The sequence below is a fragment of the Hyla sarda genome, chromosome 1 (assembly GCF_029499605.1).
Source record: "Hyla sarda isolate aHylSar1 chromosome 1, aHylSar1.hap1, whole genome shotgun sequence".
NCBI classification, from domain to species: domain Eukaryota; kingdom Metazoa; phylum Chordata; class Amphibia; order Anura; family Hylidae; genus Hyla; species Hyla sarda.
The window spans coordinates 397,204,080-397,229,709 of record NC_079189.1 but is presented as its reverse complement, the minus strand read 5'-3'; positions in this window follow the sequence as shown (position 1 = coordinate 397,229,709).

Here is a 25,630-nt window from a genome sequence, read left to right as displayed (position 1 = left end):
AAAAATAAAAAAGTTAGAGGTCATCAAAATAAAGGGATTATAAACGTACTAATTTGGTTAAAAAGTTTGTGATTTTTTTTATGCACAACAATAATAGAAAAGTATATAATCATGGGTATCATTTTAATCGTATTGACCCTCAGAATAAATAACACATGTAATTTTTGCCATAAATTGTACGGCGTGAAAACGAAACCTTCCAAAATTAGCAAAATTGCGTTTTTCTTTTTCATTTCCCCACAAAAATAGTGTTTTTTTGTTGCGCCATACATTTTATGATATAATGAGTGATGTCATTACAAAGGACAAATGGTCGCGCAAAAAACAAGCCCTCATACTAGTCTGTGGATGAAAATATAAAAGAGTTATGATTTTTAGAAGGCGAGGAGGAAAAAATGAAAACGTAAAAATGTAATTGTCTGAGTCCTTAAGGCCAAAATGGGATGAGTCCTTAAGGGGTTAAGGACGTAGGGCGTATGCATACACCTGTGGGAATTACGGTCCCTGCCGCTAGCCGGTTGGGGACCGGGATGCCTGCTGAAATCATTCAGCAGGCATCCTGGCACGTCGCTGAGGGGGGTCCTGAAACCCCCCCATGTCGGCGATCGGAGAAATTTGCATGTCAATTCAGACATGTGATTTTCTCCTATTCTGGGCTGATCGGGTCTCTGGTGACCCGATCACCTGGAAAATAGGGATGATCGGAGCTGTCAGTGACAGCCCCGATCATCCTGAGGGATAAGAGTGAGGTCGCAGTGCTGCAATCTCCTCCTATCCCCTGCCATTAGTCAGAAATTAGTTCTGACCAATGGCAGTGCACGACAGGGGATGGCCAGGTTGCCATGGAAACCCCCTACTCTGCGCACCCCTGGATGTCGGGCAGGACGGGGGGAGAAGATGGGGGCCGGTATCTGGAAAGAAGATGCCGTGGGGACCGCCAATTATCGGTGGAGACAGCGGAGATCAGCGGCGTAGGTAGGGAAGCGACGGTGGGGGGGGGGGGAAGGAAGGTGGCAGTAAAGTGATCTTTACTGCTGCCCTTCTAGTGGTTGCCAAACTGCAACTCCCAGCATGCCCAGACAGACAAAGGCTGTCTGGGCATGCTGGGAGTTGTAGTTTTGCAACATCTGGAGGGTCACAGTTTGGAGACCACTATTACAGTGGTGCCCAAACGGTAGCCCTCCAGATGTTGGCAAACAACAACTCTCAGCATGCCTAAACTGCCCAGGCATGTTCTGTAACATCCGTCCCTTCAGATTTTGCAATTTTCATGAAAATTTTGAAAATTGCTGCTCTACTTTGAAGCCCGCTAATTTTTTCAAAAAGTAAAAATGTCCATTTTATGATGCCAACATAAAGTGGACATATTGTATTTAGGAATCAATATATAATTTATTTGGAATATCAATTTTCCTTACAAGCAGAGAGCTTCAAAGTTAGAAAAATGCAAAATTTTCAACATTTTCATGAAATTTTGGGATTTTTCACCAAGAAAGGATGCAAGTAACGACGAAAATTTACCACTAACATAAAGTAGAATATGTCATGAAAAAACTATCTCAGAATCAGAATAATCAGTAAAAGCATTCCAGAGTTATTAATGTTTAAAGTGACAGTGGTCAGAATTGCGAAAAAGGGCTTAAGGTGAAAATGAGCTGCATCCTTAAGGGGTTAAGGTTTAATATTTTAATGATTGGATATACAATAATACCAAGATTCAATATACAGTGTTACTGAGATTGCTGACGTATACAACCATTTCACAGGAGAGGTGGAGATACTGTATGGATCTATATTGGTAGTCCTCCATACATGTACTATATATGATGACAGAGGCGGGGACACAGATGCACAACCCCCACAGACAACAGAGAAACATTGAGGCCCAAGGAATAGATCAACCTTCCAAATGACACTAAAGTCTATAAGATACAATGGCTGTTATGATTGTTTTTACTGGAATTACTACAACTTTTTATGAAGAATGCAATAAATCACCATTTTTATAAAGAAATAAATCCTGGGTCCTTCTGCAAGAATTTACGACGAGCCTTTCACATTTTTCGAAATATAAGACACTTAACAGTTTGCTGCAGACTTTATCCGGTGCAGATCTGACCCATGTGGACTTACAAAGACAAATCAAAAACTGCACTTGTGTGAATTTGACCCTACACTGATAAGGTGCCAGGCATCCAGATTTCAACCATGCTGATCCACAGCCGCGAGAGGTTTGCTAATACCATGTATCAGTAGTACGGTGTCTATTCACAGAATATTAAGCAGGGTCATTTACCATTTCATGGACACAAGGATACATCCCTTTTTCCTCTGCCGGCCTTGCTTAGTTTGCATCGTCTTCTTTCTTATATATTTTTTTAGTTAACAACTCAAAATCATTAATATAATAACATAATCCAACATACAAAAAATAGCAAACAGTTAAAAAAATACAGACAGGGATTATCACACAGGATCACCATCAAGGTGACTATGAGGTGGACACAGTAGGACAGATTTGTCAATACTGTCTCGGGAACAAGTTGTGGCACTGTGTAAACACTGTCATTCATTTGAGTGATGTGTGAGACATATATATTAAAGTGTTCCATGGCTCATGAGAAATGTGCCACAACTCAACTGCAGCGCAACTGTTTGTGAATACCTGCAGCTTTTATCATAGTTTTACTGGGATTTCTGCTACGCTCCATGTAAATAAGATGATTTTACAGCAATTGCCTTTATTTACATGCAGTTTTTCTGTAGGGTGCTAGTGGTATGGCTCTTTGCAGTACCATTATCACATCTGTATACAGTGACGAAAATCTCTGCCATCAGACATTAATATATATGTCTAACAGATACCAAGACCTTGGGAGATTTGGCATAGAAAAGTTGCAAATTTTAGTGAAAGCCTTCTGTTTACACAAAAATATGCGACTTTTTGCCCTTTTACATCAGTCATTCCAGTTTAAAAAAAAGTCGGTGGATTTAGTGTAAAAGGGACCATGACCTAATCATATGCCACGTTTACTTAAAGGGTACCTCTCATCAAAAAAACTTTTGATATATTATAGATTAATGTATGCAGAATAACTTTACAATTGCATTTTATTAAAAAATATGCTTCTTTCTATTTAATTTTTCCACTTTGAAGAAATGACCACTAGGGGTCTCCCTACCAGTCCTGGCAGCAAGCATTTCAGACTCATGCTGGAGTCCTAAACACTACGAGCTGCCAGTCTTCTTTGTTCACAAAGGAAAACACTCAGAGCTGCCAGCCTGCTTTGTTCACAGCCTGTTTGGCTATGAACAAAGCAGGCTGGCAGCTCTGAGTGTTTAGGACTCCAGCATGAGTCAGAAATGCTTGCTGACAGGACTGATCGGGAAAAATACAATAGAAAGAAGCATATTTTTCATTAACATGCTATTGGAAAGTTATTCAACATTCATTAATCTAAAATATATCAAAAGTTTATATGATGAGAGGTACCCTTTAACCCCTTATGGACTCAGGGTTTTGCCATTTTTGCACTTTGGCTTTTTACCTCCTCACCTTTATAAAAATCATAATGCTTTCAGTTTTCCACCAACAGACCCATATAAATGCTTGTTTTATGCGCTACTCATTTTACTTTGTAATGACATCAGTTATTTCACCACAAAATCCTCGACAAATAAAAAAAATATTTTGTAGGACAAAATAGAAAAAATAAAACGCCATTATGTAATTTTAAGCGGCTACCGACTTTTCGGTAAAAACATTTTTTTTTTACGTATATGCCATTGACTTGCGGTTTAATTAACGTTATGTTTTTTATAGTTTGGACATTTAGTTCGGACATTTACACACTCAGCGATACCACATATGTTTATGTTTATTTTTGTTTACATATGTATTTTTTTATGTGAAAAGGGGTGATTCAAACTTTTATTAGGGAAGGGATTAATTCACATTCATTAACTTTTTATTTACGATTGGATGTCGTGGAGGTAGGTAGGGGCCCTCCCACCATCGTCTCCTCTGTTTATTAATTTATTTTTTCATTTTAGACACCGCAATCAACTTTGCATTTCTCTAAAAATGCACTTTGAATAGGCAAATGCATCAAAAACTCATATACTGTGAACTGACCTCAACCCACTTAGAAGTCTGAGTTCAACTTGCTGAATTCCAGCACCAGCACCTTAAATGTATGCCGATCAGTGCTCATTTATCAGACAAACTCTCTGACAACTCAGTCTTCAGCCCTTCTCTATGCTCTCCTGAATGTTAATCTAAGCTGCCTTTTTATAGGTAAAAGATTGATTTATTTGGTTGAAAGATGCCAGCAGGGACTGAATTTATCAGACACTTATCCCCTATTTACGGGGCCCGGCACATCTTTGGTGCTCTCCAATCCCCAGCTCCCTGCACCTGAAGGACACATGTGACGACCTACTCAGCAGGTCACTAGTTGAGGTGGGACATTGCTGCGGCCAATGATTGGCTGAGCGGCTGTCACTTGCTTATGTCCAGGAAGGTAGGGGATGGAGCCCACTTGTAAGTAGCTAAGGGCCCCATATTTACGCATTTTGAATAGGACATACATTGTTTTACACTGGAGTACCCCTTTAAAGTCTATGGACACTATTTAAAGTATTTTTTATCCTTGTTTTAAACGTATTGTGGTGCAAAGAAAGATTTCCCCCTTGGGTTTTTATAAACAAACTTTGTTTTTCTTTTTCTTAACTGCTTTGTTTTTTTTAAATAGATATCATACGGGGACCCAAGTCTAAAGTGTGCAATGCAAAAGTAACTTAGAGAGCAGAGAAAAAGATTCAGAGCTCTAATCAACAGATAGACCTTGAAAATTATGTTTGACGAATTTCAAATTTACTGATAAAAACTTAGTATGATGCCTTTTTTCTTATTGGAAATATGGAAACAGCCTTCTCACTTAGCTGTTTTTGTAATTTACAGAGTTATATGGAATGGCAGGTTCCATGCTTAAAGGGGTTGCCGATGGATAGAATTTTTTTTTATATATGGATGAGGGTGGTATAAAAATAAAAAAGAAGTGATAATTATCTTCCCTGATCACCAAGTTCCAGCTTGCCAATGCTTCTTCCTGGTTCTATTGACCCATCATCCCCAAAAGATCTGTCCGCATAACTGAGGGGGGGAAAATGCAGTGGCCAGTGACTGGCTGAGTGGGGCAATTCCTGTAGGGACAACATGTCAAAGGACCAGAAAGAAGCAGTGACAAGTGGGACTGGAAGCCGCCATAAAGGCAGCTGTGGGGATCAATGTAGGTAAGTATCACTTCTTTTTTTTTTTACATTACCCACAGATATATATATAATGTTATCCCTGGACAACCCGTAAATGCTACTCCAAGAAAACTACTCACTGTATTTGTGCTGTTGAGGAGGAACACCATATTAGTGAGGTAAGGGCCCCCTAACTAATGATTCTGGACCAGTAAAAAGGTGTTTATTGTAGAAAAACACCTTTATTCAAAGGGGAAGATTTTAATCAAATATGATCATTTATATATATTAGACATACACAGCTCATGAATTGTCCATTAATATAGTCAAAATATAGTGCAGGGCAAAAAGGAGGCAGAGCATGACACATCCATCTTCATCCTTCTAAACTGCTGTTAAAAAAAAACATCAAGCAAAAGGGCCGTCATTTCAACACAGCTGCTAAGATTAGTAAGAAAACCAAAGTGGCCTCATAAATCATAAAAAGATAGAAATACCAAAAACAACCCAAAAACAAACAACAATGTAATAAAAACACTGAAATAATTACAGGTATTTTTTTATTTATTTACAAAAAGCTGTTTTTATTTTGCATGTTTTAGTAAATAGTATGGTATTGTCAATAAAGATCTCTTATTGGGTAAGGACAGTTTCTGTTGTTTCCTTCCTGGCATGCAATCATGCACTGGTACTGGTTACCAGTTTGTGTTGTTGACCTTGTAGTGTAATATATTCCCTTTCTGTTTATTTTTAATCATTAGTATTTAAAATAACGATGGACAACTGGAATTCTACATTGTAAAAAAGGAGGTCCCAGCACTCACCGATGCAAGCAAATTGGATTTATTGTATATCCAGGATCTGTGATCCTGGATATACAATAAATCCAATTTGCTTGCATCGGTGAGTGCTGAGACCTCCTTTTTTTTTACAATATATGATTGTCTCTCCTCTTGCACCACCATCACTCAGTTAGTGCCGACCTTTCCCTTTCCAACTGGAATTCTACAGCCTGCGACAGCGAACAAACTACAGCGTATTATTACTAAACCTCCAAGTCCCTGATGTGCCTAGAAATCCGGTCACGGCAATAATTAGGGTCTAGTGCAGGGGCTCCAGGGAAACATCCAGGGGTACAATGAATTGATAAATCCACATTGGACTGAGAGGAACATAACTAAAACTGGCATTTATTTATTTTTTATGCCAGTGTCTGTGACCCACTTTATAAATGTATTTTTATATCTCTATACTCTAGCCCTCAGCGTTTATTGAGCAATGACTTCCATTTCTTGCCTATATTAATTTAGAAAATGGGTGGAAAAGAAACAATTTATTAATGGTCGTATTGTGCTGAAAATATAAAGAGGTTGTGTGGAGCCAGGTTCTGCTTTGACATAAAGTAGTTTTATAAGTCTGCAGAAGGATTAAAAAATAAAAGAAGTAACTGAAGCTATGCTTTAACAGATACTCGGTTGATTTATAGCCCATTTCTCACCATTTATTTATTTTTTTACACATTTTTTGTTTATATATTTTCCAAAACATTAAAATTCCCTTTGCAATTTTGCAAACAGAAAACAAATCTTTATGCAGCTTTTTTGACACCTTTATGTACACATAATTATGCAGATAATGCACAAGTGTTTTACATTCGTTATCAGGTACCAATTCATTTTTAAACATTATTTACCACTGTATCTGTACTTGGCACTTTATGTCATACATCAATAATGTATACAGTATGGATGCTCTTAAACAATCTAGAAATAATAATGTAATCGTATATAAAATATAAGGTTTTAATCACACATTTACCACAATTGCACTTGTTGTTTGCATTTAATTGTTTGCATTGGGTATTACGGGCGATACAGGGGCCGGAACATCGTAATGTCACGGCTACGCCCCTCATGACATCACGGCCCGCCCCCGTCAATACAAGTCTATGGGAGGGGGCGTGGCGGTCGTCACGCCCCCTGCCATAGACTTGCATTAAGGGGACGGACCGTGATGTCATGAGGGGCGGAGCCATGATGTCACGCTGCTCCGGCCCCTGTATCGCCCGTCATTACGCACAGAGCATACTCGCTCTGTGCAGTAATGATGGCGGGGTGCCGCAGTGGCAATCCCCGGGGTCCCCGGCGATCTAACATCTTATCCCCTATACTTTGGATAGGGGATAAGATGCCAGGGGCGGAGTACCCCTTTAATAGAAGTAATTTAGAAATCTGTTTAACTTTCTGGAGCCAGGTGCCAAATTCCTGGAATACCCCTTTAATGAAGTTTTCATGTCCTTTTTTAATTGGAAACTGGAGTGCATAGCCATTACTTTTTTATATCTTTGTGGACTCTGATCAAGTCTGGGACACTGGCACCCTTTTATTAACAACTAAGTAGTGTTACATTCTTACTTTTGTTACATATTAATTTATTTAATTAATTAATTAATTATTTTTATTCCTTTTTTTAGCAAACAGAAATGTCATTTTGCTTTACAATATAGCAAATTGCAGCGCACATCAAGTCGGAGAATTATGGGAAGGAACAGGATGAAATGATTATAATTGACAGCATTCCTGCTAGTAATTGTTATTTTGTTCTTATGGCTGACCTTTCACTTCGTCCAGCATAAGGAAACTTGAATTAGTCGCTTTGTGTATACAAAACATCAATTGTGATTCAATGTTTCTGATTAAGAATACGTTTAAATCCAGGTTGTACTGATTATAATATCCACATGCCATGTATCACACAGCTCCTCCAAATCATTTCCATAAGAAATCAAACATCATCCAGTCTACAGGCATCTTCCTTCTACTACACTAGTGGAAATGCAAAGACATTAATAACCTTTTGAGTCAAACGCTGTAGAAGGTTTTGACCTTGAGTAATTGCTCGCAAACCAGAAAGATAAAAACAAGTTCATTTACTGAGGTAAATTTTACTTTAAGATTAGTTTTTGTCTGATCATATTTACTTTACATCACTCTCCATGTCACTTCACTTTCATATTAACATCTTTGCCTGTGTACTATGAATGTAAAAGGGTATATAACGGTTTCGGTGAAAAGGGTTATTGTTTGTTTAATGAAAAGTTATACATTATTCCATTATACGTCTTTTATCAATCCCTTACAGCTTTCAGGGTCTTTGCTGGCAGTCAGCTCAATAGGAACCTGTAGTGTTTACTTTCAGAGGATAATAGTCTATCTTAGTCATGTGATGGACACACAGGTCCATGGCTAGTCTTTCCTTTATACTCGCTTACGATTAAACTCTGGTTTTGGCATGTAAAAACCAATGCAAAAATTGGGCTAAATCTGAACTGTGTAAACAAAGCCACTTGTTGTAGTCTTAAGGTTGGGACATTCAAATATATAGTGTAAAGTACAGAAGAGCACTTTCCTAAATGTGCTCTTCTGTAGCTTGAGATTTGGGGTTTATTGCATATATTGGTTCTATATCAGTAAAAATACAGTCAGATAATGAATAACAGTTGTTTTATTTATCTCATAAAATACAAATATTATATTTATAGGGAGTATCAGCTGCAGGGCCATTGCAGGTGATCTCAACATATGATAAAATATGGTCAATAAAAATATTGATAAAAGTATAAATCAATAATGGAATAAAAAATAAAAATATAGAGATATCTCGATTCATGTAAAAAGTACTTCAATTATATGTAGATGTAGCCATAATAGCACCAAGTAATTAGTCTTTTGCACGGCACCCCCAGAGTATTGCAGTTCAACTAGATAATGTGTGCGGCATCCTAGAAATAGTGCAGTTCAGATTGACAATGCCCGTCTTCTGTGAAGACTTCCTTAGTAAGATACTATGTATCTGTATACAGTATATTGCAGGGAGCTGGATACACTTATTGCAAAGTGCGATCTCACCAGTTAAGACGATGTCGTCTGGCACTCTCACACTTACCCTCTTTGTTGTTCCTTATAGCGGGTTTAGATTGTGCCAGCAGACTTGGGGAGGGAGAGATCTATTACCGGCCTGATGCTTGTGATGAATGGGTGGTCGGTAGCAGCGTTCTCCTTGTGCGCAGTACGCGCCAACATGCAATATGGGTTGCGGACGTACTGGGAATAGTAGTGGTATTCAGTGGCATTGCTAGGGTTGGTGTCACCCACTGTGGTAGAAAATGGAGTCACCCCATACCTACCCCTCTCCCCTAAAGTAAGTTTTTAGCCTGTTGTGACAGACGCCACTTGTGTTGCGCATTGTGAAAATTCCAGTATAATAATCAAATATATCAATTTCCACAGAATTGGAAAGCGCTAAAGAAGTTTTCACCATTTAAAACTACAGCTTCCAGAAAGACTTAAAGGGGTACTCCAATGGAAAACATTTTTTTTAAATCAACTCGTGCCAGAAATTTTTACAGATTTGTAAATTACTTCTATTTAAAAATCTTTATCCTTCCAGTACTTATCAGCTGCTGTATGCACCACAGGTTATTTTCTTTTTGAATTTCCTTTCTAGTCTGACCCCAGTGCTCTCTGCTGACACCTCTGTCCATATCAGGAACTGTCCAGAGCAGGATAGGTTTGCTATGGGGATTTGCTCCTACTATGGACAGTTCCAAAAATGGACAGAAGTGTCAGCAAAGAGCACTGTGGTCAGACAGAAATTAAATTTAAAAAAAAGAACTTCCTGTGGAGCATACAGCAGCTGATAAGAACTGGAAGGATTAAGGTTTTTAAATAGAAGTAATTTACAAATCTGTATAACTTTATGGCACCAGCTGATTAAAAAAAAATGTTTTCCAGCGGCGTACCACTTTAAGCAGTGGTAAGGTTACAGTATGCTTGGAGTTGTAGTTACACTCATCATAGCTGTTGTACTTACAAGTGACTACAGCTCTGATAGGACAAAGTGAGGAGAGTACACAATAGTATCAGTGACTATAGATGACGTCTTCTCTATAGTATTTCCTTATCTATTTCAGATGGAACATACTGCCATGACTTGTTCCAGCTAAATCTTCTCTCTGCAGAATGTGACACCCAGATGGCTCCTCACTATGTCAGCAGATTCGGATCCTCTATATGAAAACAATTATTATTATAAAATTGCTTGACACTGTATCCTCTAAATATAATACTACCACACACTGTGCATTCTGAATATAAATCTGCCACATACTGTACCCTCTAAATATAATACTGTCACACTGTACCCTCTTAATATAATACTACCACACACTGTACCCACTGAATATACTACCACACACTGTACCCACTGAATATACTACCACACACGGTACATTCTGAATATAATACCAACACACACTGCACTCTGTTTTGTCACGTGCGCACACTGTACAGGCCCGTACAAAATCCATCACATCTTTCTCCAGAGAGGACCACCAATAGTGTCTGGCAATTAACTGTATGGACTTTTTGATTCCATCATGACCAGCCAGGTGGGAGGAATGACCCCATTTGAGAGTTTGGAGGCGAAGACGTGGAGGAACATACGTTTTTCCTGGAGGAATTGGCACTAGAGCAGCAGGAGCAGAGGTGATCAGACATACTGGGGCGATGATGTGTTGAGGAAAGGTTTCAGATTCTGAGACATCGGTGGAGCGTGATAGAGCATCTGCCCTGATATTCTTGTCCGCAGGGCGAAAATGAATCTGAAAATTAAAACGGGCAAAAAAAAAACGACCATCTAGCCTGGCGAGGATTTAAGCGCTGGGCGGAATGAAGATAGGACAAGTTTTTATGGTCCGTGTAGATGACGATGGGATGAAGGGACCCTTCCAGAAGATGTCTCCACTCTTCGAGTGCCAACTTGATTGCCAATAATTCACGGTCACCTATGGAATAGTTTTTTTCAGGAGGAGAAAAAGTTTTGGAGAAAAATCCACAAGTGACATTCCTTTAGCGTTTTTTTGTAGAAGAACAGCTCCGGCTCCAACTGAGGAGGCGTCAACCTCAAGGAAGAAAGGTTTGAGAGGATCAGGCCTGGATAAGACTGGTGCAGAGGCGAAGGCAGCTTTGAGGTGGTTAAAGGCTTCCTCCGCCTGTGGTGGCCAGGATTTTCGATTATCATTCTTCTTGGTTAATGCTACAATAGGAGCAACAATGGTGGAGAAGTGGGGAATTAATTGTCGGTAATATTTAGCAAATCCAAGAAATCGTTGGATAGCTCGTAGACCATTGGGGCGTGGCCAATCCATAACCGCAGATAGCTTGTCAGGGTCCATTTGAAGGCCTTGGCCGGACACTATGTAACCCAGGAAGGGTAGACTGCTGCATTCAAAGAGACATTTCTCACTCTTGGCATAAAGATGATTTTTGCGTAGGCGCTGCAGCACTTGACGGACATGGAGGCGATGTTCCTCCAGGTTGGGGGGAAAAATGAGGATGTCATCTAGATAGACTACCACACAGGAATACAGCATGTCCCGAAAGATCTCATTGACAAAGTCCTGAAACACTGCAGGGGCATTGCAAAGTCCAAAGGGCATAACAAGGTACTCGAAGTGACCATCTCTAGTATTGAAGGCGGTTTTCCATTCATCACCTTGTCGAATACGGATGAGGTTATATGCGCTCCTTAGATCTAGTTTAGTGAAAATTTTTGCCCCACGCAGTCGGTCAAAGAGTTCAGAGATCAGAGGCAAAGGCTAGCGATTCTTTACTGTGATTTTATTAAGACCGTGGTAGTCTATACAAGGACGTAGAGATCCGTCTTATTTGGAAACAAAGAAGAATCCAGCTCCGGCTGGAGAGGAAGATTTTCGGATAAAACCTCTTTTTAGGTTTTCCTGAATGTATTCAGACATGGCTTGCATTTCTGGAGCGGAGAGTGGGTAAATCCTTCCACAGGGCGGAGTGGTGCCAGGGAGCAAGTCGATAGGACAGTCATAGGGTCTATGTGGTGTAAGACCTCTGCTTGCTTTTTACAATAAACATCTGAGTAGTCCTCATAGGTCTTAGGAAGACCAGACAATGGAGAAGCGATGGAGACTTGATTGACAGGAAGACATCGCTTGTGGCAGGAAGGTCCCCAACTCTTAACGTCCCCAGTGGCCCAGTCGAGGATAGGTGCGTGACGCTGGAGCCAGGGCAAACCAAGAAGAATTTCTGAAGTACAGTTGGGTAATACGAAAAATTTAATTTTTTCGAGATGGTGAACTCCAATGTTCATGAGAAGGGGTTCGGTGCGATAACGCACGGTGCAGACCAGTCTCTCTCCATTTACCGAGGTAATGAAGAGAGGTTTGACGAGACGGGTAACAGGAATATTGTACCTGTTGATGAGTGAGGCTTCAAGGAAATTTCCTGCTGACCCAGAGTACAGAAAGGCCTCAGCAGGGAAAAAAGACTTAGTGGGCAAGGAAATCCGTACTGGAATAGTAAAACGTGAAGAGGAAGAGTTCACACCTAGTAACGCCTCTCCCATGTTCACTAGGTGCATGCATTCTCCCTGACGCGGAGCACGAAGAGGACAGTCCTTTAAGAAATGCTCAGAGCTCGCACAGTACAAACACAGGTTCTCGTTCCTTCGGCGAATCCTCTCTTGTTGGGTCAGGCGAGACCGGTCCACTTGCATGGCCTCCTCGGCGGAAGGCAAAGTAACAGGTTGCAATGGATGATGGAAGAGAGGAGGCAGGCGCGGATTACGCCTGGTGTGAACAAGATCCTTTTCCAGACGAAGCTCCTGGCGTCTTTCAATGTAGCGCATATCAATGCGAGTAGCCAAGTGGATGAGTTCAGTCAGGGAGGAGGGTATCGCTCGTGTGGCCAGACAATCCTTGATGTGGCTGGATAAACCTTTCTTGAAGGTCGCGCAGAGAGCCTCATTATTCCAGGCCTACTCAGAGGCCAGAGTACGGAACTGTATGGCATATTCACCCACTGTAGAGTCTCCTTGGACGAGGTTTAGCAAGGCCGTTTCAGCGGAAGAGGCACGGCAGGTTCCTCAAAGACACTGCGAACCTCGGTGAAGAAGGACTGAATGGTAGCAGTGACAGGATCGTTGTGGTCCCAGAGCGGTGTGGCCCAGGACAAGGCCTTTCCAGATAGCAGACTGACCACGAATGCCACCTTAGACCGTTCAGTGGGAAAGTGGTCCGACATGATCTCCAGGTGCAGCGAACACTGGGCCTGGAACCCACGGCAGAGCTTAGAATCCCCATCAAACTTGTCAGAAAGAGACAGGCGGACTCTGGATGCGGAAGCGGCAGCTCGCTGTGGGGGAGATGCTGGAGCTGGCGGAGGAGATAGAAGCTGCTGAAACATAGTAGTCAACTGTGACAGCTGCTGTCCTTGTTGGACGATCTGCTGGGACTGCTGGGCGATCACGGTGGTGACGTCAGCGAGGCTTGGCAACGGTACCTCAGCGGGATCCATGGCCGGATCTACTGTCAGGAACCGGACTGAAGGCGGGTAGTGGATCCTCTGTGTTAGTGAGGCGATGGCGTGAGCCGTACCAGGGGACCGGTTCTAAGGAGTTACTGGTTTTCACCAGAGCCCGCCGCAAGGCAGGATGGATTTGCTGCGGCGGTAACTCCCAGGTCGTATCCCCCGATAGTGACTCAACCTCACTAACAGCTGAGATAGGCGTAGTACACAAGGACAAGGCGAAGGCAAGGTCGGACGTAGCAAGAGGTCAAGGCAGGCAGCAAGGTTCGTAGTCAGGGGCAAGGGTCTGGATACACAGGCTTGGGAACACACAGAATGCTTTCTCAGGGCACTAGGGCAACAAGATCCGGCAAGGACAGGAAGGGGAAGTGGGTTTTTATGTGTGGAAGTGCTTGGGAACTGATTGGACCAGGCACCAATTAATGGTGCACTGGCCCTTTAAATCTGAGAGACCCGGCGAGCGCGCCCTAGAGAGCAGGGCTGCGCGCGCTGGGACTGAGCAGGAGGACGGGGCAGGTGAGATGATCGGGATGCGACCCACGGGCAGGCACGTCCCGCCACGTGGATCGCATCCCCGCCGGAGGACACAGAGCAGAGCTCCCGGTCAGCGAGTCTGACCGGGGCACTGCAAGCCAGAGCAGAACGCTGCGAGCGCTCCAGGTAAGGAGCGGGACCCGGAGCGCTCGGCGTTACACACTCTCTGAATATAAACCTGCATATACAATACCCTCTAAATACAATACTACCATACAGTGCGCTCTCTGAATATAATACTACCACACACTGTACTCTCTAAATCTACTACCACACACTGCATCCTCTGAATATAACTTTGCCATACAGTGCACGCACAGCAGCAGTAGCACCCCTCAACATCTGTTAGCTGATGCAATTACCACGGGAGGGGGGGGATTGGTGGTGTTGCTGGTGGATGATGGGGGTGCTACTGCTGGGGGGATGTTGCTGGTGCATGATGAGGGTGCTACTGCCAGGGGGGAGGGAAGCATTAGGTAGGCAGCAGTTCCCCTACATTAGTTAGCAGTTTCCCCACATTAGGTTGCAGGTTCCCAACAGTAGGTAGTAGCAAGTTTCCCACATTAGGTAGTAGGTTCCCCACATTAGGTAGTAGCAGTTTCCCCACATTAGGTAGTGGCAGTTTCCCACACACACACACACACAAACACACACAGACACACACACAGACAAACACAGAAAGACAGATACACACAGACAAAGACAGTCACACTCATCTGCCTGCGCCGTGCTTCTCTCTGACGGCAGCTTGACGAGTGACTTCACTGACGTCCTCCTGTGGGGGTCTGTGGAGGGACGTCACTTGCACGATGACCCTCATCCGTCCCGAGCCGGCTACCGGTGCAACTGAAGACTGGGGGTTGGTGGCGGTAATGGTGTTTGCTATTGGACGGGAGCAGGTATAGCTGTAGACGGTGAGGGGTGGGGTCCCAGGGGTTGCAGTGCGGACGCAGCCGGGCGGAGCTGAAGACCGGGTTGTGCTGAGCGGCATGGTGTCACCCGATGCTGCCCGCACCCTGGGCGCTACGCCAGTGGTGGTGTTTTAAAAGGGTTTGCTGGCTGCATACATGCATACATGATTCGGGTGAGAAAGATCAAGGCTAGGCGTGTTTCGAGATCCTGCTCGATCTCTTTTTCAACAGCTATATCTGACTGTGATAGGAAGAAGGACATTTATAGCCATGGCTTGTTGCTAATTGGACTAATTGTGTGTTGCATATATATCATACAATATAGATCTGTAAATACTAACTATGAGAATTAAAATCCAGTCCAAATGGTCCGGTAAGCCGGTTCCATATACTCAAATACTCAAATCCAATCCGTACTTTATATGCAACACAAAATTAGACCAATTAGCAGCAAACCATGGATATAAATTTCCTTCTATATTTCCTTCTATATCTATATTTCCTTCTATATATTTCCTATCACAGTCAGATATAGCAATTGAAAAAGAGATCGAGCAGGATCTTGAAACACGTCGAGCATTGATCTATATCACCCGATTCATGTATGCAGCCAGCAAACGTATTTGAAATACCACTACTATTCGTAGCACATCCGCAACCCATATTGCATGTTGGTGCGCACTGCGCACGAGAAGAACGCTGCTACCAACAACCCATTCATCACAAGCATCAGGCCGGCAACAGATCTCTCCCTCCCCAGGTCTGCTGGCGCAACCTAAACCTGCTATCAGGAACAACAAAGCATTCGTGCGACCACAGAGGGTAAGTGTGAGAGTGCCGCAGGACATAATCTGAACTGGTGAGATCGCACTTTGCAATAAGTGTATCCAATTCTCTGCAATATACTGTATACAGATACATAGGCCGACATTTATCATTGTTTTTAGACAGTTTTTTGTGTCTACAAAAGCGCAAAAAAGGTGCAAGCAGGTTTTATTTGCGCCTTTTTTGCTCCTTTTGGTTTACACATTTCTGTGGATTTTGAGTTGCAATCCACTGATTTTGGCAAAACACATGATATGGAAGGGTTTTATGAACTACGCCTTTTTGTGAAAAGGTGCAAAAAAGGCACAAAGCCACTGAAAAGTCTCTAAAACTACACCAGCCCAGACTTAGCTTAGCTTTTTGGTGTATGTAAAGAGAGAAATTTCTGAAAATATGTACCTGCACAAAATTTATCAATGTTCTGTGACCATTTAATAAATTTAGTGTTCCTACACATTACCAGCACACAAAAAAGTGTAGAAAAATGCTTCACTTACACCTACCGTACAATGATAAATGCTTCACTTACACCTACCGTACAATGATAAATGCCGGCCATAGTATCTTACTAAGGAAGTCTTCACAGAAGACGGGCATTGTCAATCTGAACTGCACTATTTCTAGGATGCAGCACACATTATCTAGTTGAACTGCAATACTCTGGGGGTGCCGTGCAAAAGACTAATTACTTGGTGCTATTATGGCTACATCTACATATAATTGAAGTACTTTTTACATGAATCGAGATATCTATATATATATATTTTTTTATTCCATTATTGATTTATACTTTTATTAATATTTTTATTGACCATCTTTTTTATCATATGTTGAGATCACCTGCAATGGCCCTGCAGCTGATACTCCCTATAAATATAATATTTGTATTTTATGAGATATACCGTAAATAAAACAACTGTTATTCATTATCTGACTGTATTTTTACTGATATAGAACCAATATTTGCAATAAACCACAAATCTCAGGCTACACATTTTAGACCAGTCTTGAGGAAAGTGCTCTTTATATTACTTTTATACATTTTATACATTAGTACTTGTCTGGCAAAATAACGTATCTATCTCGATAATTTAGCTTGAGCTACCCATCTCTTTTTACTAGTCAATTATGCAGTGCACTTGTGGATCAAGGATGTCAAGTCTAGACCATATTTGTAATATATTATTTTATGTTTTACTTCTTCTTCGGGTTATTACTTCCTATTACATTTCACATGGTCCTGCTGACTCATTCAAAGAAGTATTTCCTCCTATAATATGTATATATTTATTATTGTTTCTATTCTCTCTGACTTTTTTGTTTGTCTGCTCTTCTTTCCAGTTTTTATACCTTTGTGAATATCTCTAGATTTTGTCTGCAGTTAAAATACTTGTCACCTTTGTTGATAATCTAATATCTACATTATTCTCAGAGTAGTCAAGTGACACTATGATAAAAATCAGACAAAATACTTTATGTTCACTTCTAATGAGAACCTGGAAGATGTAATAAAAGCATAAACTTGACTGTACTCCTGAAACTCTTATGTTCAAATACTGTGTGCTGTCTTTTTAAGCCAAATATGTTGTTGTTGCTTCTTGTTTCTAGGGACAAGAGGTAGATATCTGATAGTTACTTCCTATCATCTATATAAGTTTTTATCTGAATAAGATCTCTGTCACCCAGTGTCATAACTCTATCCTCTCTATCTTTCAGTTGCCGCTGACAGGCAATCAAAGTGGAAGAGCCCTCCACCTACCCCTCCTGTCACTGTGCAGGAACATCCTTGATTAAATCTTTGCCTGTCAAGGGTGAAAAAGGATATGTTATTAGAGATCACACTTTATTTGTATATTGTGAATATGTTAGACTTATCAAGGCATTCACCCTTTAAAGGTAACATATTTTTTCAACAAAGATTGCTGGGAAATGAGGACTTAAAGGGGTTATCCACCATAAGGTGATTTTAGTACATACCTGCCAGACAGTAATGGACATGCTTAGGAAGGATCTGCGCTTGTCTTGGGGATAAATGGCTATGTTGTGAGATTACCATAAAACTGAAGCTATCTTTTGGAGAACTGGCTACTTCCTGTTGGAGTTTGTTCCCTGAAACTGCAAGTCCCATGATTTCTTGTTTGTAAGTGTGAGGTCACTTTCCTCCCTCCTACACATCAGCCACCCCACCCATTGAAACACACCTGTGATCCCTTCAATGCAATAGACCAGTGTTTTTTGACCAAGGTGCCTCCAGCTATTGCAAAGACAGAATGATCCTCCTTCCACCCAGCGATCGCTTCACCCATTGAAGCAAAGACAGGCTCCCTCTGAACACCTGACTAGTGATTTAATGTCTCGGGCCGCACTGCAACCTGGGAAAACCTGAGAAGTCATTTTCTATGCTGTTAAAAATAAATCTTGGGGCAAAAATCACAGAGGAATTGCAAGACCACCTTGAAACACAGGTACACACACTATATTAGGAACTACACTAACTGTACAGCCCCTGTAACATAGTCAAATAAAAAAATAAAAAACCCGGAATACCCCTTTAACTAGCTTCTCTACTTTCTTGGGTTTTATAGAAATAATTAAAGATGGCAGTTGTAGACATAGATCCAGATTTAGGAAGGCTTCAGGTAAAAAGTCACACATTTATGTGCAAACAACATGACCTCCCCCTGTGCCAAATGCAAGCAAATGTAATTTAAAGGAGTACTGCAGCCGAAGACAACTTATTCCCCATCCACGGGAAATGGGATAAGTTTCTGATATGGGGGGTCCGACTGCTGTGGCCCACCGCGATCTCCCATACGGGGACCTGAAACTGCTGCAGCTGACGCACCCCCTCCATGTATCTCTATGGGAGAGGTGGAGATGCAGCATTCATGCATCCCTGCCTCTCCCATAGAGCTCAATGGAGGGGGATCGCGCGGGGGGATTAGCGGGTAGAGTATTGATTTATATATGTGATCTAATGATTGCTTATAATAGGCCCCGGCTAGATGGACTTAGAAAAGTGTCAAAAAATAAAAAAATAAAATAAAAAAGAATAGAAAAATGTTAATCTCCAGAAGTAAGACAAAATCAAACCTATATAAGTAGGGTATCATTTTAATCGTATGGACCTACAGAATAAAGATAAGTTGTCATTTTACCAAAAAATGTACTGCGTAGAAACGGAAGCCCCCAAAAGTTACAAAATGGCTTTTATTCTTCAATTTTGTCGCACAATGAATTTTTTTCCCATTTCGCCGTAGATTTTTGGGTAAAATGACTTATCTCATTACAATGTAGAATTGGTGGTGCAAAAAATAAGCCATCATATGGATTTTTAGGTGCAAAATTGAAATAATTATGATTAAGGGGTTAAGCAAAAAAAAAAAAAAATTGTTGGATTATTTTACTGATTCTGCATGCTAAGCCAGAATTGCTGATTTTGTGTTATGTAATGTATCAAAAAATGAATAAAAAGCTATCAAAGAGTTCTATTTACTCCAGAGTTATACCAATAAACATTACAGATCACGACCCAAAAACTTTGCTCTTATACAACCCCATAGAGAGTGAAAAAAAAAAGTTGGGCGATTTTGAGCAAGTTTTCATTTTTCATCAGTAGAATAAAACAAAAGCTGTATGAATTAAATTGGATACCACTGTAATCATACTGACCCAAAGAATAAAGAATATGTCCATTTATCTATACAGTACACAGTATACAGTACAAATCGTCCTACAAAGAATAAACTACATATGGCTCTGTAGATGGGAAAAATCAAAGAGTTATGGCTATTAGAAAGTGAGGAGGAAACAATAAAAATGCAAAAATGGTAATTGGCCATTGTTATGGGATTAAGTCCTTAAGGACCAAGCCCATTTTCACCTTAAGGACCAGAGCGTTTTTTTGCAATTCTGACCACTGTCACTTTAAGTATTAATAACTCTGGGATGCTTTTACTTTTTATTCTGATTCCAAGGTTGTTTTTTGTGACATATTCTACTTTATGTCAGTGGTAAATATTTGTCGATACTTGCATAATTTCTTGGTGAAAAATTCAAAAATTTGATTAAAAATTAAAAAATTTGGCATTTTATTTTTAACTTTGAAACTCTCTGCTTATTAGGAAAATAGAAATACCAAAAAAATTATATATTGACTCACATATACAATATGTCTAGTTTATATTTTCATCATAAAGTTGACAAGTTTTTACTTTTGGAAGACATCAGAGGGCTTCAAATTTCGGCAGCAATATTCAAAATTTTCACAAAATTTTCAAAATCAGAATTTTTCAGGGACCAGTTAAGTTTTGAAGTGGATTTAAAGGGCCTTCATATTAGAAATACCCCATAAATGACCCCATTATAGAAACTGCACCCCTCAAAGTATTCAAAATGACAGTCAAAAATTTTGTTAACCCTTTAGGTGTTTCACAGGAATGGCAGCAAAGTGAAAGAGAAAATTCTAAACCTTCATTTTTTACACTCGCATGTTCTTGTAGACCCAGGAGAAAAAGCCCCCCAAAAATTGTAACCCAATTTCTCTTGAGTAAGGAAATACCTTATATGTGTATGTAAAGTGTTCGGCAGGCGCAGTATCCGGCTCAGAAGGGAAGGAATGACAATGAGATTTTGGAGAGGGAGTTTTTCTAAAATGGTTTTTGGGGGCATGTCACTTTTAGGAAGCCCCTATGGTGCCAGGACAGCAAAAAAAAACAAAAATAAAAAAAACACATGGCATACTATTTTGGAAACTACACCCCTCAAGAAACGTAACAAGGGGTACAGTGAGCCTTAATACCCCACAGGTGTTTGACGACCTTTTGTTAAAGATGACTGTGTAAAAAAAATTTTTTTTTTTACTAAAATGCTGGCTTCCCCCCAAATTTTACATTTTTTTACAAGGGGTAATAGGAGAAAATGCCCCCCAAAATTTGTAACCCCATCTCTTCTGAGCATGGAAATACCCCTTGTGTGGACGTCAACTGTACTGCTGGTGCACTACAATGCTCAGAAGAGAAGAAGTCATATTTGGCATTTGGAAAGCAAATTTTGCTGAAATTGTTTTTTTTTTTTTGGGGGGGGGGAGCATGTCGCATTTAGAAAGCCACTATGGAGCCAGAACAGCAAAAAAAAAACACATGGCATACTATTTTGGAAACTACACACATCAAGGAACGTAACAAGGGGTACAGGGAGCCTTAACACCCCACAGGTGTTTGAAAATGAAAAATGAGATTTTTTTTCACTAAAATGTTAGTGTTACCCACAATTTTTCATTTACACAAGGGGTCATAGGAGAAAAAAAACTTGTAACCCCATTTCTTCTGAGTAAGAACATACCCCATATGTGGATGTATAGTGCTCTTTGGGCGAACTACAATGCTCAGAAGAGAAGGAGCGCCATAGAGCTTTTGGAGAGAGAACTTGGTTGGAATAGAAATCGAGGGCCATGTGCATTTACAAAGCCCCCCCCCACTTGTGACCCCATTTTGAAAACTACACCCCTCACAGAATTTAATAAGGGTTGCATTGAGCATTTACACCCCACTGGCATTTGACAGAATACAAATAAAATTTTTCATTTTCACGGACCACTGTTCCAAAAATCTGTCAGACACCTGTGGGGTATAAATGCTCACTGTACCCCTTATTACATTACGTGAGGGGTGTAGTTTCCAAACTGGGGTCACTTGTGGGAGGTGTCCACTGTTCTGGCATTATAGGGGCTTTGTAAACACATATGGCCTTCAATTTCGGACACACAAAAGCCCAATGGTGCTCCTTCACTCCTGAGCATTGTAGTTTGCCCGCAGAGCACTTTACATCCACATATGGGGTATTTATATACTCAGAAGTATTTTTTTTATTTTCACATGCAACTTTAATGAAAATTCGTTAAAAACCTGTTGGGTGTTAAGGCTCACTTTACCCCTTGTTACATTCCGTGAAGGGTGTAGCTTCCAAATTGGGGTCACATGTGGGTATTTATTGTTTAGCATTTATGTCAGAACCACTGTAAAATTAGCCACCCCTGTGCAAATCACCAATTTAGACCTGAAATGTACATGGTGCGTCCAAAATTTTTTTTTCCTTTTACCACTTGTGAAAATTAAAAGTATGGGGCAAACCAGCATGTTAGTGTAAACAATTAAAAATTTTTACACTAACATGCTGGTGTAGACCCCAACTTTACCTATTCATAAAGGGTAAAAGGAGAAACCCCCCAGCCCCCCCCAAATTTGTAATGCAATTTCTCCCGATTACGGAAAACTAAAAAAAAAAAAATATATATATATATATTTATTTATTTATATATATATATATATATATATATATATATATATATATATATATATATATATATATATATAAAGAGAAGGCCTGACTCACTGACTCATCAATGCCCAGCCTAAACCCTTGGACCTAGAAAGCTGAATTTTTTCACAGGTGTTGTTTTTAAGACTTAGACGAGGAATAAGAAAGGATTTTTCTAAATTCAACCCTTAAGGGGGTGAAAAGGGGTTGAAAGTTTGTATGGAAGTCTGTCATTTTTGAAGCTAGAAGCATGAAACTTTGTTTTTAGGCTAACAATTTGAGATAAAGAAACACATGTTTTAACATTTTCCAAAATTTCACCCCTGAAAGGGTGAAACGGGGGTACAAAGTTTTTTATGAATTAACCCCTTGCCGCAGAACGCTGGGCACTGCGGCACAGGAGGGTTATAAAGCGAGCTCAGGAGCTGAGCTCGCATCATACCCGCACGGTCTTGCATCACGACCCATGGCTAATGCCGGACATCGCCGTTCTGGCAGATGTTTGGCATTAACTCTTTAGACGCGGCGATCAAAGTTGAAAGAATTCGGGTTGTTTGGATGCCCGTAGACTTTACCCAGAACGGCCTCATTACTATAGGATCTTAAAAAGGAGATCTATATTACCCCAAATTTAATGCGAGCGAAGCCGCAGGCAAAAGCTAGTACCCAATATGTGGCACTAAGCTGTTGCCTTGAAATACGATAGGGCTCCAAAGCGAGAGAGCGCCAAGTGCATTTGAGGCCTAAATTGGGGATTTGCATCCGCCACCAAAATACCCTACGGCGGTTTTTACCAAACAGGGTGTCTCCAGCTGTTACAAAACTCCCAGCATGCCTTGACAGTCAGTGGCTGTCTGGCAATACTGGGAGTTGTTGTTTTTCAACAGCCTGAGGCTCTGTTTTGGAAACCGTGCCATACAAGAAGTTTTTTATTTTTAACTGGGGGGGGGGGGGGGGGGGACTATGTAGGGGAGTATGTATATGTAGTGTTTTATTTTTTTTATTTTGTGTAAGTGTAGAGTAGTATAGTGTTTTTACAGGGTACAGTCACATAGGCGGGGGTTAACACTGAGTTTCTTGCTGGGAGTTTGAGCTGCGGCGGAAAATTTGCCGCATCTCAAACTTGCAACAGAAAACTCGCTGTAAACCCCCGCCCGTGTGAATTTACCCTGTACAGTCACATGGGAGGGGGGAACCCCGGTGTCCTTAAGAGGTTAAAGACCATATGCGGTCATTTGTCTATGGAGACGACCACACCTGCAGAAAACAGTGCCAACAGGACCCCAACTCTGTGCCACATAGGGTAGGTTAAAGGCTACCTTACACATTAGAAAAGAGCTGACCGAACAGGCAGATACATCATACACTGCTCAAAAAATAAAGGGAACACTTAAACAACACAATGTAACTCCAAGTCAGTTACACGTCTGTGAAATCACACTGTCCACTCAGGAAGCAACACTGATTGACAATCAATTTCACATACTGTTGTGCAAATGGAACAGACAACAGGTGGAAATTATAGGCAATTAGCAAGACACCCCCAATAAAGGAGTGGTTCTGCAGGTGGTGACCACAGACCACTTCTCCGTTCCTATGCTTCCTGGCTGATGTTTTGGTCACTTTTGAAGTCTGGCAGTGCTTTCACTCTAGTGGTAGCATGAGACGGAGTCTACAACCCGCACTCAGGTAGTGCAGCTCATCCAGGATTGCACATCAATGTGATCTGTGGCAAGAAGGCTTGCGGTGTCTGTCAGCATAGTGTCCAAAGCATGGAGGCGCTACTACAGGCCAGTACATCAGGAGATGTGGAGGAGGCCGTAGGAGGGCAACAACCCAGCAGCAGGACCGCTACCTCCACCTTTGTGCAAGGAGGAGCACTGCCAGAGCCCTCCAAAATGACCTCAAGCAGGCCACAAATGTGCATGTGTCCACTCAAAAGGTCAGAAACAGAATCCAGTGGTAGCCTGACTACCGTTAGATACCGAAATGAGATCCTCAGACCCCTAGTGAGACCATGTGCTGGTGTGGTTGGCCCTGGGTTCCTTCTAATGCAAGACAATGCTAGACCACATGTGGCTGGAGTGTGTTAGCAGTTCCTGCAAGAGGAAGGTATTGATGCTATGGACTGTCCCGCCCGTTCCCCAGACCTGAATCCAATTGAGCACATCTAGGACAACATTTTGCGCTCCATACACCATCACCACAATCCACCACACTCTGTCCAGGTGTTGTGGATGCTTTAGTCCAGGTCTTGGAGGACATCCCTTAGGAGACCATCCGCCACCTCATCAGGAGCATGCCCAGGCGTTGTAGGGAGGTCATACGGGCACGTGGATGCCAAACACACTACTGACCCTCATTTTGACTTGTTTTAAGGACATTACATCAAAGTTGGATCAGCCTGTAGTGTAGTTTCCCACTTTGATTTTGAGTGTGACTCCATATCCAGACCCATGGGTTGATAAATTTGATTTCCATTGATAATTTGTGTGTGATTTTGTTGTCAGCACATTCGACTTTGTAAAGACGAAAGTATTTCATACGATTAGTTCATTCATTCAGATCTAGGATGTGTTATCTTAGTGATCCCTTTATTTTTTTTTTGCAGTGTATAATGATCATCCATTAGACAGATGTCAAAATAGTATGTGAGTGATAGATGCCATTGTTTGACATACATGACAGGCATTCATTTAAGTGATACGTCAGTTATAAAAACTGTATGGCGTACATGCTAAATAGATCGTTGCGCACTGCATCAATCACTAAGAGATTATTATAATATCTTTGTCTGTTTTGTCTGTAGGGTGGCGTGGCCTGGAGTCTGGGACTTGCCGCTGGGTCGTTCCCCCTGTGGGCATGGTGTCGCGGAGGCGGTGGTCGCCGCCCGGCGCTACACCAGTGTTAGATTAGGGACCCACTCTGACTAGGGGGCCTTGACGTGGCGAGTGGGCTTGTACTTTTTGATAAAAATGTATACTAACAACCTGTTAGTTTTTTAAATTATGCTGAGAAGCAAAAGGATCAAAATACATATGGTGGGTGTGCGGTTATGGTTCTCTATTTTTGTTGTACATTATTATTAGAGATGAGCCAATTTTTGAAAAATTTGATTAGGTCGATTCGATCCAAATTAATTCTTGGCGAATTGTTGATAGTAATGTATTTTAATAATGTGCTTAACCTGTTAATGACCATGGACGTGTATGGCTGTTAACCGGGTATGGTGTGGGCTCCCGACTCGAGCCCTCTTCATATCGGCCGGCCCCTAGCTGATTCCTGTAGCTAGGGGCTGGCGTTAATAGCCAACATGCAGTGATCGCCACGGATGGCTATTAACCCTTTTGATCGCTGATGTCAAAGCTGACAGCGGCTTCTAAATGTGGC